Source organism: Protopterus annectens, chromosome 16.part0 (assembly GCF_019279795.1).
Source record: "Protopterus annectens isolate FY-2018-M chromosome 16.part0, PAN1.0, whole genome shotgun sequence".
NCBI classification, from domain to species: Eukaryota; Metazoa; Chordata; order Ceratodontiformes; family Protopteridae; genus Protopterus; species Protopterus annectens.
In genome coordinates, this window is record NC_056750.1 from 869257189 (window position 1) to 869271366 (window position 14178).

The window sequence follows — 14178 nt, forward strand, 5'->3', positions numbered from 1 at the left end:
AGGAAAATTGCTCTATTTTCTGCAGAAAGTGCTATAAAATGACCAGGTCCTACCTAGATCCACAAAAGAAAGGAACACAGCACTTTATTTCAGTTTTTCATGTGAGGCCGTATACTCGTAGGCTATACCACTCCTGTAATTAAAGTTCCAAGAGCTGGCATTTATGGCTCCAGCCGTGGTCATTTGTCTTTGTCTCTATAAAGCTGTCAGTGGCAAGTATGCAGCAAACTATGTTATGCAAAAGAACATGGATGGATGTAAATATTTTAAAGTGTTTGTCAGGCCAGGCATATTGGCACCTTGATAGAGAATAATATTAGGACACCTTCTGAACAGTCTGACTAGTATTTCTGTTGGTACATTCCAAAGATTTACTGGAAGTATAACACCACTCACTGATTTGTTAGAAGTGTATATTTATAAGGGATCTAAAACAACGTGACCAATATTATACTGAAAAGATGCCTCTCATTGTTATCTAAATGAGCGGTTCTGCTTAAATCTAAGCTCATGTTATGTGTGTTTTAAAGTAGACTCTTACTGTCCGTTGCAAACCAATAGAAATGAAGGCTCATGTTGTAAAGTGTCAGAAGTCAAGCAAAAAACAACTGGAAAATGATTTCAAGTGCTTCATATTATTCTTTTTGATGTATCAACACATCCATTTACTTTGGGACAAGCCTTTAGGAAGAAAACTATCTTTTATAATCACTCTAATACATGCTGTTTTCATGAAATCTAAAAGACCAAAGACTAGTTGTGTGAAAACGTTTGTTCAAAAGTACTATGACAGGCAGGAGCTAATGTCACTGCTGCTAATTTATATTTGGTGGTGCAGATTTTAAATGTACCCCAATGGAACCGAATAATATGTGATGATGAATGGACCTAAGAAGGTATAGTGAACTTGACAGGTTTTGTCAGCTGTGCATATACAAGGAAACTTTACATGATAGGGCTGCAGTTCAGAGTTATGAGCCCAAGCTTTCAAGGACTGCACACCACCCCCTGCCTACTGTGCACTGTACTTTTCAAGACAATGTTATGAACACTAATTAAACATTGACCAGTATTACTTTGTACACATATACAAATGTGTGTGTGTGTGTGTGTGTGTGTGTGTGTGTGTGTGAAATGCCCCAGTTGCTATATACTGGTGGCTAGAACAAACTCATGGTGGTGTGGTAGGGAATACCTCAGGCTTGAACCCTGTACCTTGTATGCAAGTGTTAAGGACCTGAATTCCCTACCCACCACCATTTGTAAAAAAGTTGCAGATTTTTGCCTCATATTTGATCTGATCTGTTCCTCATAATATCTGTGGTTTCTAAATATTGCACTGCTTGATATTTGATGGTGCAGTGCTAGCATTGTTGTCTCACAGCTGCAGGTTCTCAGGTTTGATTCTTGGCTGAGGTGCCTTCTGTGTGGGGTCTGCATCTTCTCCCTGTGTTTGTGTGGGTTTGCTTTTGTGTCCTCCCATGCTACAAAGACATATCTGCATTATTTCTTCCTGGGCCTCTGCTGAAAATTGTTTTTTTTTGTTCCAAGTCAGACTGTCCTGATTAACAAATGTTGAATAAAATTGACAGGCATTTGAATTTCAGACTTCAGGTTTCTGAATATTTAATTCCTTACATATTTGATGGTGCAGTGGTAGCATTGTTACCTCACAGCTATAGGGTTTCTGGTTTGATTCTTGGCTGGGGTGCCATGCTACAAAGACATATCTGCATTATTTCTTCCTGGGTCTCTGCTGAAAATTGTTTTTTTTTGTTCCAAGTCAGACTGTCCTGATTAACAAATGTTAAATAAAATTGACAGGCATTTGAATTTCAGACTTCAGGTTTCTGAATATTTAATTCCTTACATATTTGATGGTGCAGTGGTAGCATTGTTACCTCACAGCTATAGGGTTTCTGGTTTGATTCTTGGCTGGGGTGCCATGCTACAAAGACATATCTGCATTATTTCTTCCTGGGTCTCTGCTGAAAATTGTTTTTTTTTGTTCCAAGTCAGACTGTCCTGATTAACAAATGTTAAATAAAATTGACAGGCATTTGAATTTCAGACTTCAGGTTTCTGAATATTTAATTCCTTACATATTTGATGGTGCAGTGGTAGCATTGTTACCTCACAGCTATAGGTTTTCTGGTTTGATTCTTGGCTGGGGTGCCTTCTGTGTGCAGTCTGTATCTCATCCCTGTGTTTGTGTGGATTTGCTCTGGTGTCCTGCCATTTTACAAAGACATGTGTCTGCAGTATTTCTCCCTGGGCCTCTGCTGAAAATTGTTTTTGTTCAGTCAGAAGTAAAATTGAGGCATTTGAATTTCAGACTTCATATTCTTCAGAAAATACATAGTAACACAACCTTTTATTCTAGCAATTTTCTAACTTTATAAGATGAATATTTGAAATTTATCTTTATTTTTGGGACTGTATTACCCCATTATTGGCTTTGTCCAGGTTTTTTGTGCTAAGCTTGACAGCTAGGGCAAGAACTGAATTCACTGAATATGTTTGAGGGCTGTATTCCCTCATTACTGTGTTTGTCCAGATGTTTTGTGCTAAGAGGTTGACAGCTATGGTGAGAACTGAATTCATTAAATGATAGCCATTTAAGTTTCAGTCTTCCTCTCTTTCACAAAGCAGCTGATTTGGCGTAGTGGTATGTTGCTCTGACTGTTTTGCACAGGGACCTTGGCAGTAAAATGTATAGTGGTAACACAACATTTTTCTTTCACAAAGCAGCTGATTTAGCATAGTGGTATGTTTCTCTGACTCTTTTACATAGGGACCTTAGCAGTAAAATGTACAGCATTTTATTCTAGCAACTTTCCAAGATTATACAAGCAGTGTTTAATGTGTCACTGGTTTTCGGGCTTTTGACCCCCCCCCCCCAATAAATTTGACTTCTTCCAGATTTCTTGTGCTGCGAAGTTGAGATGCAGTTGAGTATTGAGTAGATTTTACAAGGAGCTGAGAGGTGCAGGGGAAGAGAAGTTTAGTGCTGCTTATGCTAAGTCAGCTTGCATTGTTAATAGCACAACAGGCTGTATACTTGTTCTTGATGCAGAAGGTTGTTGGTTCTACTCCCACAAGGGGTGGATGCTGCCGTACTGAAAAAGTTAAGATACTAAATATGAGCCTGTTATCAGTTTGCCATCCATTTCCTATTGCAATATTACTAGTGTATCATACTTCTTCAGAGATTGTGCATATTTATTGATAATGGTGGACTGTAGAATTGTGCATATTTACTGATAATGGTGGACTGTAGAATTGTGCATATTTACTGATAATGGTGGACTGTAGAAGTTTGAGTAGACTTTTATGATGGAAATGTTCTGAACTCGGCAGTTTTGTCATTATGGGTGCATGCATTTTGTTTCATTGTTTACTGGAAAGATGTTCTGAATTGGGCAGTTTTGTCATTATTGGTGCATGTGTTTTGTTTCATTGTTTATTGGAAAATTGTTCAAAACAATAGGAAGGTGTATCAAAGAGAACATTTATGGTTCATATGCAAGGGGCCTAGGATTTGAAAACAGCCCAGAATTAATCTTTATCTGCCACTGGTAAAATGTATTTTCTTTGAATGTGGGTTTCAATGCTGTTTCAATGAAGTTTTAATGCTAAGTTTGTTTAGCAGATGTCTTAGTGTATGTGCTGTAAAATGCAAAATAAAACTTTCAAATGAAGTCCAAATCATCATAGAAGTAAATCAGTATGCACTTTAGTGTTTATGTTAAATGGAGTGAAATAGAGTGAAATAGCCAAGTAATGGATCATTGGAATGGCTGCAGGGGGAGGCTCCATTTGTGAGGAGGAAGGGCGGCAAACTTAGACAGCCCCAGCTGAACTATACCTCCCAACTGTCCAGATTTTCAAAGAATGAATAGATTTTTGCTTCTTATTTTCGGTTTGGTCCTCATAAAATTTGTGGTTTTCTGGCAAATCATTAGGAATTAAGTCACTAAATAATGACACACTGAGTTTCAGACTTCATAACCTTCAGAAAAATGCATGCTAAAGTAAGATCTGTTGTTCTATCAACTGTCTCAGTTTATACAAGAGCAATTTGTAGTATTTATATGTTCCCCTAATGTATTTGGCCTTGTCCAGATTTAATGCATTAACAGGTTGAGAGGTACATGCAAATAAATTGCTTTATAGAATTAGGCATAGCCAATCCTCTCAACTGTCCCAGATTTTGGCTCAAAATGTTGTTCTCCCCCCTAATAATCCCTCCGCAAAATAGCAAATTTGGAAGAAAACATGGAGGGTTTACAATTAAGAGATATAACTGTAATAATCAGAGTTCTAGATTACTTTTATTTCAGAAATGCATGTAGATTCTTTTATTTTGTCAGCTGCTCAAGTTAGCAGTACTAATATTAGTGTCCCTTCTTTGACAGGTTCCCAGCTGTATTGTGTGGCTATTTTATATTTTTACATCACATTTTTGGTCCATTTTTCATAAAATTGTGTTTTATTTGGCAAATTAGTGACAAATCATTAAAGACTGAAGTTAGAAAATAATGACAGACATTTGAGTTTCAGATTTCATACCCTTCAGAAAATTCATGCTAATGCAAGACCTCTATTATCTTTCTAAGTTTATAAGAGCAATATTTTAAAAATTGTCCTTATTTTTGGGCCTTTGTCCCATTTCTTTGTATGGCTTTGTCCAGATTTCTTGCTCTGAGGTTGAGAGGTATGACAAATGTGTCAGGGCCATCACAGTCAGCCAGAGACATTTCAAATTGTGACATACTTGTTGCACCCCACTCCCCCATGTAGTGACTCTGGCTGTGTCGAAGCAAGGCAAGGAGTAGTTATGCAGTGTAAATGTGCAGAGTATCCCCCCCATCCAAGGTAGACACAAGTACTAGAGTGGCTTTTCATCTGTCCTTGATTTTTGCAGAATGGTCTGGTTTCGGTCATATTTTTTGTACTGTTGATTTATGCTTATTACTCAAAGTGCCTGTTGCTATGTGTTTAAGTAGCAATACTTTAATGACCATCAGGTAAGCTTGGCTGAGATCGTAAGATGCAAGTAAGCTTTAATAAGCATACTGTTAAAGAATTGCCAGCATTGAAAGCCTTTCTGTTGCCATGCAGAGAATACTTAACTAGATAATGTATAAGCCTTGGGTATTGAAATGCATATGACAATATTTGTAATAAAGGTCAGGATTACATTATTTTAAGAAGCTCATTACATTTGTTGGAGACTTGCAGTCATCTTTGCAGGCTTTACCCATAAACCAAGCAGAATGCCAATCTGTTGTGTGTGGTACATTACTTGTACAGTAATCCTTTAAGCAATGTATCTTGGGCTTATTTCTTTTTGCTTTTCATTTTTTACTTTGATCATGTTTCCCTATGAAACAAGTAGATAGTTGTCATGCAGCAGGTCTTTTTTTGGATAAGAAACATTTTTACAAGTGGGGGCATCAGAGATTTCTACTTTCAGCATGTTACTTGGTACTTTAATAAAGCTGAATATTAATTATAATTAGAACTGCAGTGCAAGAAGTGGTTTGAGTTGAGTGCTGCTTGTTTTTCTTATACTTGATTTTGACTGGCATTCCAGTAATGCATTTAAAAGGTAATTTATTTTTTCATGTCTCACAGCCTTTTTGTTTCCATCTAGATATTAAGTAAGCTGTCATGCAGCCAATGCATTGAAATATTTTTATTATTGTACACTTCATTTTGTCTTGATTGGACTCTCATAATGAAGGTTTGGCACCCAGGGCAGTGTATTTAGTTAGTTTTTGTGGTTTTGAGCATAGCTCCTCCCCTTTCTAGTTGCCTGCAACCCTTCCCATTGACCCCACCCATTCAGCTGTCTCCTGCAGCCCCCCTTTGATTTGAAGTCACCAGCCGCCACCAATATATATATATATATATATATATATATATATATATATATATATATATATATATATATATATATATATATACACACACACACACTACTGAAGAGCTTGAACCCTTCCTAAAGTCAGTCACACAAGTTTCTGGCCAGCAGCAGATCCTACCTGCGGAGGTCACACAGAGAAAGGCTCCGTGCCTACTTAGTTTTCTCAGTCGCATACTAGCTTCTTGATTCTTAACTCGTACTCCTTGTTAAGCTTATTTTTCTCTCTTTCCTCAACACAGTCCCCCACAGGAGCACCAAAACAGAGAATCCACTAAGTCCTAACCCAGGTGATACCTCCAGTAGTGAAATGAAAGATGGTTTCCCATGTACCTCTTCTGCTTGTGAACTTTTTTTCTGAGCAGCTGTGATCATGTGACACAGCATCATTAATTTTCCCAGCCACTGACATCCCCAGCCCAGCTTTTTAACTTGCTCTTTCTTGTAGCTATCCCAACCTGATCACTTAGCCCTGCACTCTCTCCACTAGACCCTTTTATTCTGTAATCCTATCCAATGAAGCACAAAATGGTAGCAATAGTCTGGGACTCTGCAGCCATTATCCATGGCTGGCTGGCAGGCTAACCCTCCCATGATGCCGTTGTTCTTCTTGCTGAAGTCTTTCCCATGATGCAATTGTTCTTCCTGCTGAAGTAAGGCCTGTAATGTCAGGACAGTTTGTGGATTCTACCATATACAAATTCACAGTACGTCTTCTGCTTAACACCTGCTTGGAGATGAAGTTGCCACCCACTGTGATGAAGAGTTTACATTAGCTACTCACGTTCATTCCAGTACTGACTCCACTGGAACATAGACTCACTGGCTAATTCTAAGTCTCCAGGTAAGAATTTAACACACCTGTCCTTTGTGCTGTCACTTAACCAGTAGCTCAGCTGTAGTTTGCATCCTAAAATGAGGGAGTTCTTGAAGCAAGTCAGCCACTGTGCCACAAAAAGAAAGTGTTCTGAAATCAAAAGGAGATGTTCCGTTTACTTTCTCTAGTGACATTTGCAGCGTTTCACCTCTGAAGGTAACTGACGTCACTGAACATTGTCAGTTCAGCTTTGGCTCAAGTCGGACTTTCATGCTCTTCTCCAGGAAATTTCTGGAAACCAGGCAAGTTGTCTTACTTTTTCAGAAGATGAAAGAATTATTTTCAACTGACTTATTCAGTAGAGTGTATTAATGGCAGTGTCTGTAATATTTGCCATTTGCTACTTTTACCATACTCTGCTACCCCTGAATTCTAACTAGCGAAGGTTAAACAGTGCCACAGAATGGTAGATCCCATTTTATATGTATTTATTGCCAGTATCCTCCCCCTATCACATCTTTGCACCTGCTAAGATTAGAGCAGTTTTCATAGGATTCATAACCAGGGGTACCATGGAAAGGTCCAGATGCTGCTCAACTCACTATGTTGCTATGATGGCTTAGTGGTTAACTACTGTGTCTGTAGTGTACAGGGTCCTGGGTTTGAGCTTTGCAGAGCCTGTTTATTCGGGGGTTGGGAGGGTGACCTAATGGTTAAGGTGCTTGCCTTGCAAACAATGTGCAGGGTTTGAGTCTCACAAGGGATAATTGGCTAGGCTTAAAATGGCTCGCAAGGGCAGTTAGCTTAGCTTAGTACTAATCTATGAACCTATAAAGTGGCTGAGTTCTAGCCCAATTTTATTTTTCATGAAGCTTCTTGTAATATGCTGCTTTTTAAAACACGTTGTCTGATACTTTTATATGTGTCATCATTTCCTTTTATCCTTCTTGCAACAAACTGAAAAATGTAGTCCCTTTGGCTGTATGTAGAAGTCTTATCTATATGGAAACCCTTTAAGCTGTATGATGCGCTTCAGTGTGTTGGTCTCTGAGACATCCTAGAGAAGACTGAACAGGATTAGTGCACAACGAAGAAAAACGTCACAGAACACTGCTAGGAAATTCCACTGTTTAATAAAATCAGAGTATAAAAATATGAATATAAAAAGGCAGGCAAGAATCACAAAACAGAGCGCTTTCAGGTGTAACCCTTCAGATACCTGCTGAAACATTCAACATACAATTTAAATCCATATCAACCAATCAAAGCTCAATAAAACACCCGCCTATTGTGTATTTTTCTCTATATGCCTGTAGAGGGTATTATGTACATCTGCATTCTACAGGCATATAGAGAAAAATACAAAAAATACACAACATTGCTTTAAATTTAGAGCGATTGTTAATAAGATGAACAGCAGAGGGGCAATATCGGGAATAAAACCGGGGGCAATATCGGGAATAAAACCGGGGGCAATATCGGGAATAAAACCGGGGGCAATATCGGGAATAAAACCGGGGGCAATATCGGGAATAAAACCGGGGGCAATATCGGGAATAAAACCGGGGGCAATATCAGGAATAAAACCGGGGGCAATATCAGGAATAAAACCGGGGGCAATATCAGGAATAAAACCAAGTTAGAACAGGCAAAATGGATAATAGAACTTATGGCTCACTATTGTTAATATTAAGATGAACAGCAGAGGGGGCAATATCAGGAATAAAACCGGGGGCAATATCCGGAATAAAACAGAGTTAGAAGAGGCAAAATGGATAATAGAACTTATGGCTCATAGATCACCTGGTCTAATGAGATGGTTTCTATGAAACCCGCCCTGAAAAATAGGCGGGTGTTTTATTGAGTTTTGATTGGTTGATACGGATTTAAATTGTATGTTGAATGTTTCAGCAGGTATCTGAAGAAGGGTTACACCTGAAAGCGCTCTGTTTTGTGATTTTTTGCCTGCCTTTTTATATTCATATTTTTATACTCTGATTTTATTTAACAGTGGAATTTCCTAGCAGTGTTCTGTGACGTTTTTCTTCGTTGTGCACTTGATTTTTTGGCGTCACACAGAACTTTGGTAAGGTGCTTGATCTTCTTTGAACAGGATTAGACTGTGTACTGTTGGGACAAAGGATGGGGTAGGATATAAGGAAGGTGGCAGTTGAAATTCAGTACCACTCATAGGATAGGATAGGAGAGGAGAGGATGGGGTGTAGGTTATAAGGAAGGTGGTTGTTAAGATTCAGTACTACTACTCATGGGGCAGGAGATGATGGAGTAGGGTATAAGGAAGGTGGCATTTGAAATTCAGTACTACTCCTCATGGGATAGAGGATGGGCTAGGGTATAAGGAAGGTGGCAGTTGAGATTCATTGCTCCTTCTCTTGGGGCACAGCAACCTTGCTATGAAAGTACCATATGGAAGGATTACATCAGATGGCAGTCATGGAGGAAACGGATCTGTTGATGTCGATCACATAGACTGGACCACCAGGAATAGTGAGCAGGTTGTGGTAGCATTAAATGGTAATGGTGTGTATCAGGGAGAACAGAGCCAATGGAAAAAGATAATGCCCCCACCAGTGGGGCCCTGCTCAAGCCACACCTTGAGAACCATGTACAGAGGAAAGTCAAGAGCAGCAAGTGTGGGATGGAGGGGGGTCAGGATTCAGCCAGAAACTAGAGGAACTGAAACTCTTCTTGCTGCAGAGCACAGGAGACAGGAAGCATGGTAAAGCTGCTCATGATCATGGCAGGGAGATGTGAGACCACAGGGAGTGAGGTGAGGCAGTTATACAGAAGAGAAGGGCCATAGCGAATCAAGTAGTAGCAGGGCCGCAGGGAGTGAAATTAGGCAGTTTACTGAAGAGAAAGGCAACAGGGAGTGAGGTTAGGTAGTTATACTGAAGAGAAGGGCCGTAGAGAATCTGGTAGTAGCAGGGCCACAGGGATTGGAATTAGGTAGTTAGGGCCACAGAGAGTGAGGTTAGGTAGCCACAGAGAGTGAGGTTAGGTAGTTATACTGCCACAGAGAGTGAGGTTAGGTTGTCATACTGAAGAGAAGTGTCTGAGGGATAACTACCTAACTCACAATATTAATATTCACATATGACTTTATTTATAACCACATATGTGCTGCTCTACACCAGACTCACATGTACACTAACTGTACATGTACCACCGTAAACTGACCACACATGTATTGCTCTACACTGACCTCACACGTTGCACTCTACGTTCACCTCACATGTGCTGATGTACACTTTTTGTGGATGTACCATACGTTGACTCATTGTACTGCTGTAGCACTCCCTTAGAGTCATAGTGGCATTTTAACTGATGAGTACAGTGCATGCCCTTGTGATGTGTACTCGGGTGAATGAGCACGGTGCACTTGTGTGCCCTTGTGATGTGTAAGTGGGTGTGAGCATGGTGCATTTGTGTGCCCTTGTGATGTGCACATGGGTGAATGAGCATGGTGCATTTGTGTGCCCTTGTGATGTGTACATGAGTGAATGAGCATGGTGCACTTGTGTGCCCTTGTGATGTGTAAGTGGGTGAGTGAGCATGGTACATTTGTGTGCTCTTGTGATGTGTATGTGGGTGCATTTCATGTAAACATTGTACTCCATATTTTGGCTGGTCTCAGAACCTACACAAGCCATTTACAATACCATGTAGGAGCTCACTCAGGTGGAGATAGGAGCTTACCCAGGTGCAGGCAGGAGCTTACTCAAGGTGCAGGCAGTATCATCCTAGAACTGCATAAGTGGGTCTGTAGCAGTGAGGCAGAAACACACAGCACCATATGCTGTAATAACCCAACCCTGAGGAAAGGTTTACTGTGCCTGTCTGTTCAGACCCACTTGCTACCTCCTGACACTTTTATTGAGGGCCTGCAGTGCAGTCTGTTTCAGCTGGAATTAATGCACAGAAGAACAGTGGTAGCTCTCTGACCTTAGAGCAGTTAAGCATGTATTACCTGTGCTAACAGTTGCTGTTGACAGTTATTACCTGTTCATTTTTAACCTACAGTGACCCAGACAAACTCACAAATATGGGGATGGCCACATGCAGTAATTCCATTGCTGTAGCAGTGTAAAGACACTTGCACAATCTTTTTTTTTTTTTTTATTTCGGGTATCTGCTGGCTATACTGCATGTTAAATGTTTTATTGAAAACATTCCTGGGACTTGAGTGTGAGTTCAGAAGAGTAATATTCTAATTTGTGCCTGCATTGTTTCTGAAGGTCTTAGGATACAATGTAGTTTATGCTGATTGAGTGAAGGTAGCCTTTATCAATCTAAGCTTAATGCGAGTGAGAGGAGATTGCATGGCATTTCCGGGAACTAAGTGTACCGTGTATATGGATATTATGTAGCAGCAACGTCTCAGGTTATACCTCTTTTTAGAGTTAGGGTGGGGAGTGACGAATTTAACCTACAGCAGAGAAGTCTGGAAATGTTTTCCCTCCCGTTTCCAGAATTGGCTGTGAGATGACAGACGTGAACAAGAGAGAGATGGGGGGGATGGGTGAGCAGTCAGGAGTGAGATCAGATTTTTAATGAGATTATTTTCTTTAAAGCTTGATACATAGCAGTGCTTTGCTGAGTGCTTGCCAGCTGAGGTAGCAAGAAAAACAAGTACACAGCGAGCTTTTTGGTGCACAACAGCACTGCTGCCTTTTTCCCACTACATGACTTGCATTTTAGAACAGAACACAAGGCTTGCTGTACTTCACTAAACTTGTAAACACTGTTGATTTCAGATTTGGAAACAATTCTTTTTGATGTAACAAAATTTTAATTAACCACAGAAAGATGCAGCAGACATCCATTTCTTTAGCAGAACTTTCAGAAGTCTTTAGTTTTTAACGGAATGCTGACTAATTTATGACTTTCAACCACTAATGTTTGCTCCAAGAAGTCATCTACAAGCTATAGAGTGGTACCATAGTAAGATATGTTGTCATTCCCACTTCTAGACAATAAGTGTGTAGACGGTTGCTAGAAACAAGTGTTAGCAGTGTCATATATGTATTTAGTATGACCAGTGTGAACATATGAAATACACAAGGATGACCACATCTCAAAACTGTAAAAAGCAAAGCATTTTTGCTATCTGTTCATGTTGCATTCAGTGATGGTGTCCGTAATACCACAAGAAGTAGAACTTATTTTTTCTGATCTGTTATACTTCACAGCTGAGAGATGAAGCTGCCATGCTGATGTGATTTAATGTCTTTTTTAATCTCATGCCTTGTTTTTGTTTCTGTACGATTGTGCAGTATGGGGGCATTTTCTGTGGTCTTGTGTCTTCGTTCTCTTACAATGAAAGCACAGTGACTTCCTTAGTTTTGTTACTCTGCCTGATTTGCAAGTTATTTGTTCCATTTCACTGATTCCCATTGTTTATATTCATGAGAATCTCCTTAAAACCCTTTTCAGATGTATTTTAATTTTAAGCTTGAGAGTGGTACTGACATAATTGCTAAAATCAAAAGACATGAATTCCAATATGCAACTCACTGGATAAAGCACTGGTTAATTAATAGGGGTGTAGCAGCTGAGGGTGATGGGGTTACCCTTTTGTAGCAGCTGAGGGTGATGGGGTTACCCTTTATTCTAACGGGGTTACCGATGATGTTTTGGAAGTGGTAGAAAAGATGGACCAGTCTGAGAAGGCATACTGGTTGGCTAAGGAAGAGGCTAAGGCAGCCATCACAGTGGCAATGAACAGAGCATGAATAAAGCTCTACAAGCTTCTGGAAGCTGATTTAGTCACTGGCACAAAGAAGCTCTACTGAGTTGTAAGGCAACAGCAGAAAGATGAAGCTGGACAAATAACACCATTTATAAGAGATGCCAACAACAGTCAGCTCACCCGTCCGCAGGACATCAAGGACAAGACTGAAGGAGGACTTCCAAAAGCTTCTGAATGAAGAAAACCTGATGGAAGCTGTACTTGTACAGACACAGGCTGCATGAAAGAGGAGGAAAACCTGACGGAAGCTGTACTTGTACAGACACAGGCTGCATGAAAGAGGAGGAACAGCACTAATGAAGTCGGGGAAAGAAGCAACTCAATGAAGTCGCAGCAGGTATGATCAGGATGTTGGGTGAATTAGAGAAGCAATTGCTACTAAGGGTACTCCTCACAGTATGGCTAGAGAGACACATTAGCCAAGTCATATTTGTTCTTGGCCTGGTCCATCTTTCTACACTCCTTGATTCTTTTGATAACTTCCTGGACTTCTACATTTCACCACTAGCTTTCCAGATTTACTTTATTTCTGTTTCATAAACAATAATTCTCTGGATCAAATAGTGTCCACTACAGGGCAAACTATTCTTGATCTGATCCTTACAAATATAGTACATGTGTGCAATCTCTTACTGATGTACCCGTCCCTAGTCAAGTCTGACCACAAAGTGCTAACCTTTAAAATCCCCAAACTAACAGATGCAAATATCACAATATTCAAATGTACAAACTTCCTACAGTTGTATGATGAAGTCTCAAAGTTCATGTGTAACGGTTACCTCCAAAATACTACTAGTTATGCAAAAAATTATATGCTCATTTAGAAAATTATATTAATTTGATTGTCCTACCAGAACTAAATAAAAATGGGAAAGTGAAAGAGCAAAGCAGCCTGGCGGTCCACATTTGTTAATAAACAATGCAATCAAAAGAAAAAAAGCTTCTTAGAACATACAGCAAAACAGCAACACTGAAACCCCAGAAATCGAGGTCAACATCAAAGTGGTATCAAAGGTACTTAAAAATTTGGTCAGGAAAATGCATCTCGTGAATGTAGACTGGCATCAAAAGCTAGGGGCATTACAAATCTTTTATTTACATTACAAAATAAGACCCAATATTGCTCTGAACATATTCATAATGGCACTAGCTAACTAGATCCCTTGGATATCACAAATATATTAGCAAACGAATTCAGTGCAATTTCACCTCAGGGTCATATTTACAAAATCCATATGGCCCTAAGGATGTAAATCTCCCTATCAATGCTAAAGAATGCTTGTTAAAAGCACTTTCCAGTACAAACAATATGTCCCCTGTGGGACCTGATAATTTACCAGGCTGCCTGCCGAACAGCATTTAAACATGTGCTGGTGAACCCGCTTCTACAGCTATTCGACCTGGCTTTGTCCCTGAGTAATTGCACATAGTGGTCATGATGCTCCTTTTCAATAGTGGCTGCACCACAGAACCCAGAAATTACACACCCAGCAGCCGGATGAGTCTCATCTGTAACTGACCTGAAAAACTATGATAAAAATCTTATAAGACTTGGGACCCAAAAACTTTGGCTTTGTTAAAATTAGATCCTGCCTAATGAATCTGGTAAATTATTTTGCAAAGGTAACAAGATGTGCGCAACAGACAGAGTGGTCAAGC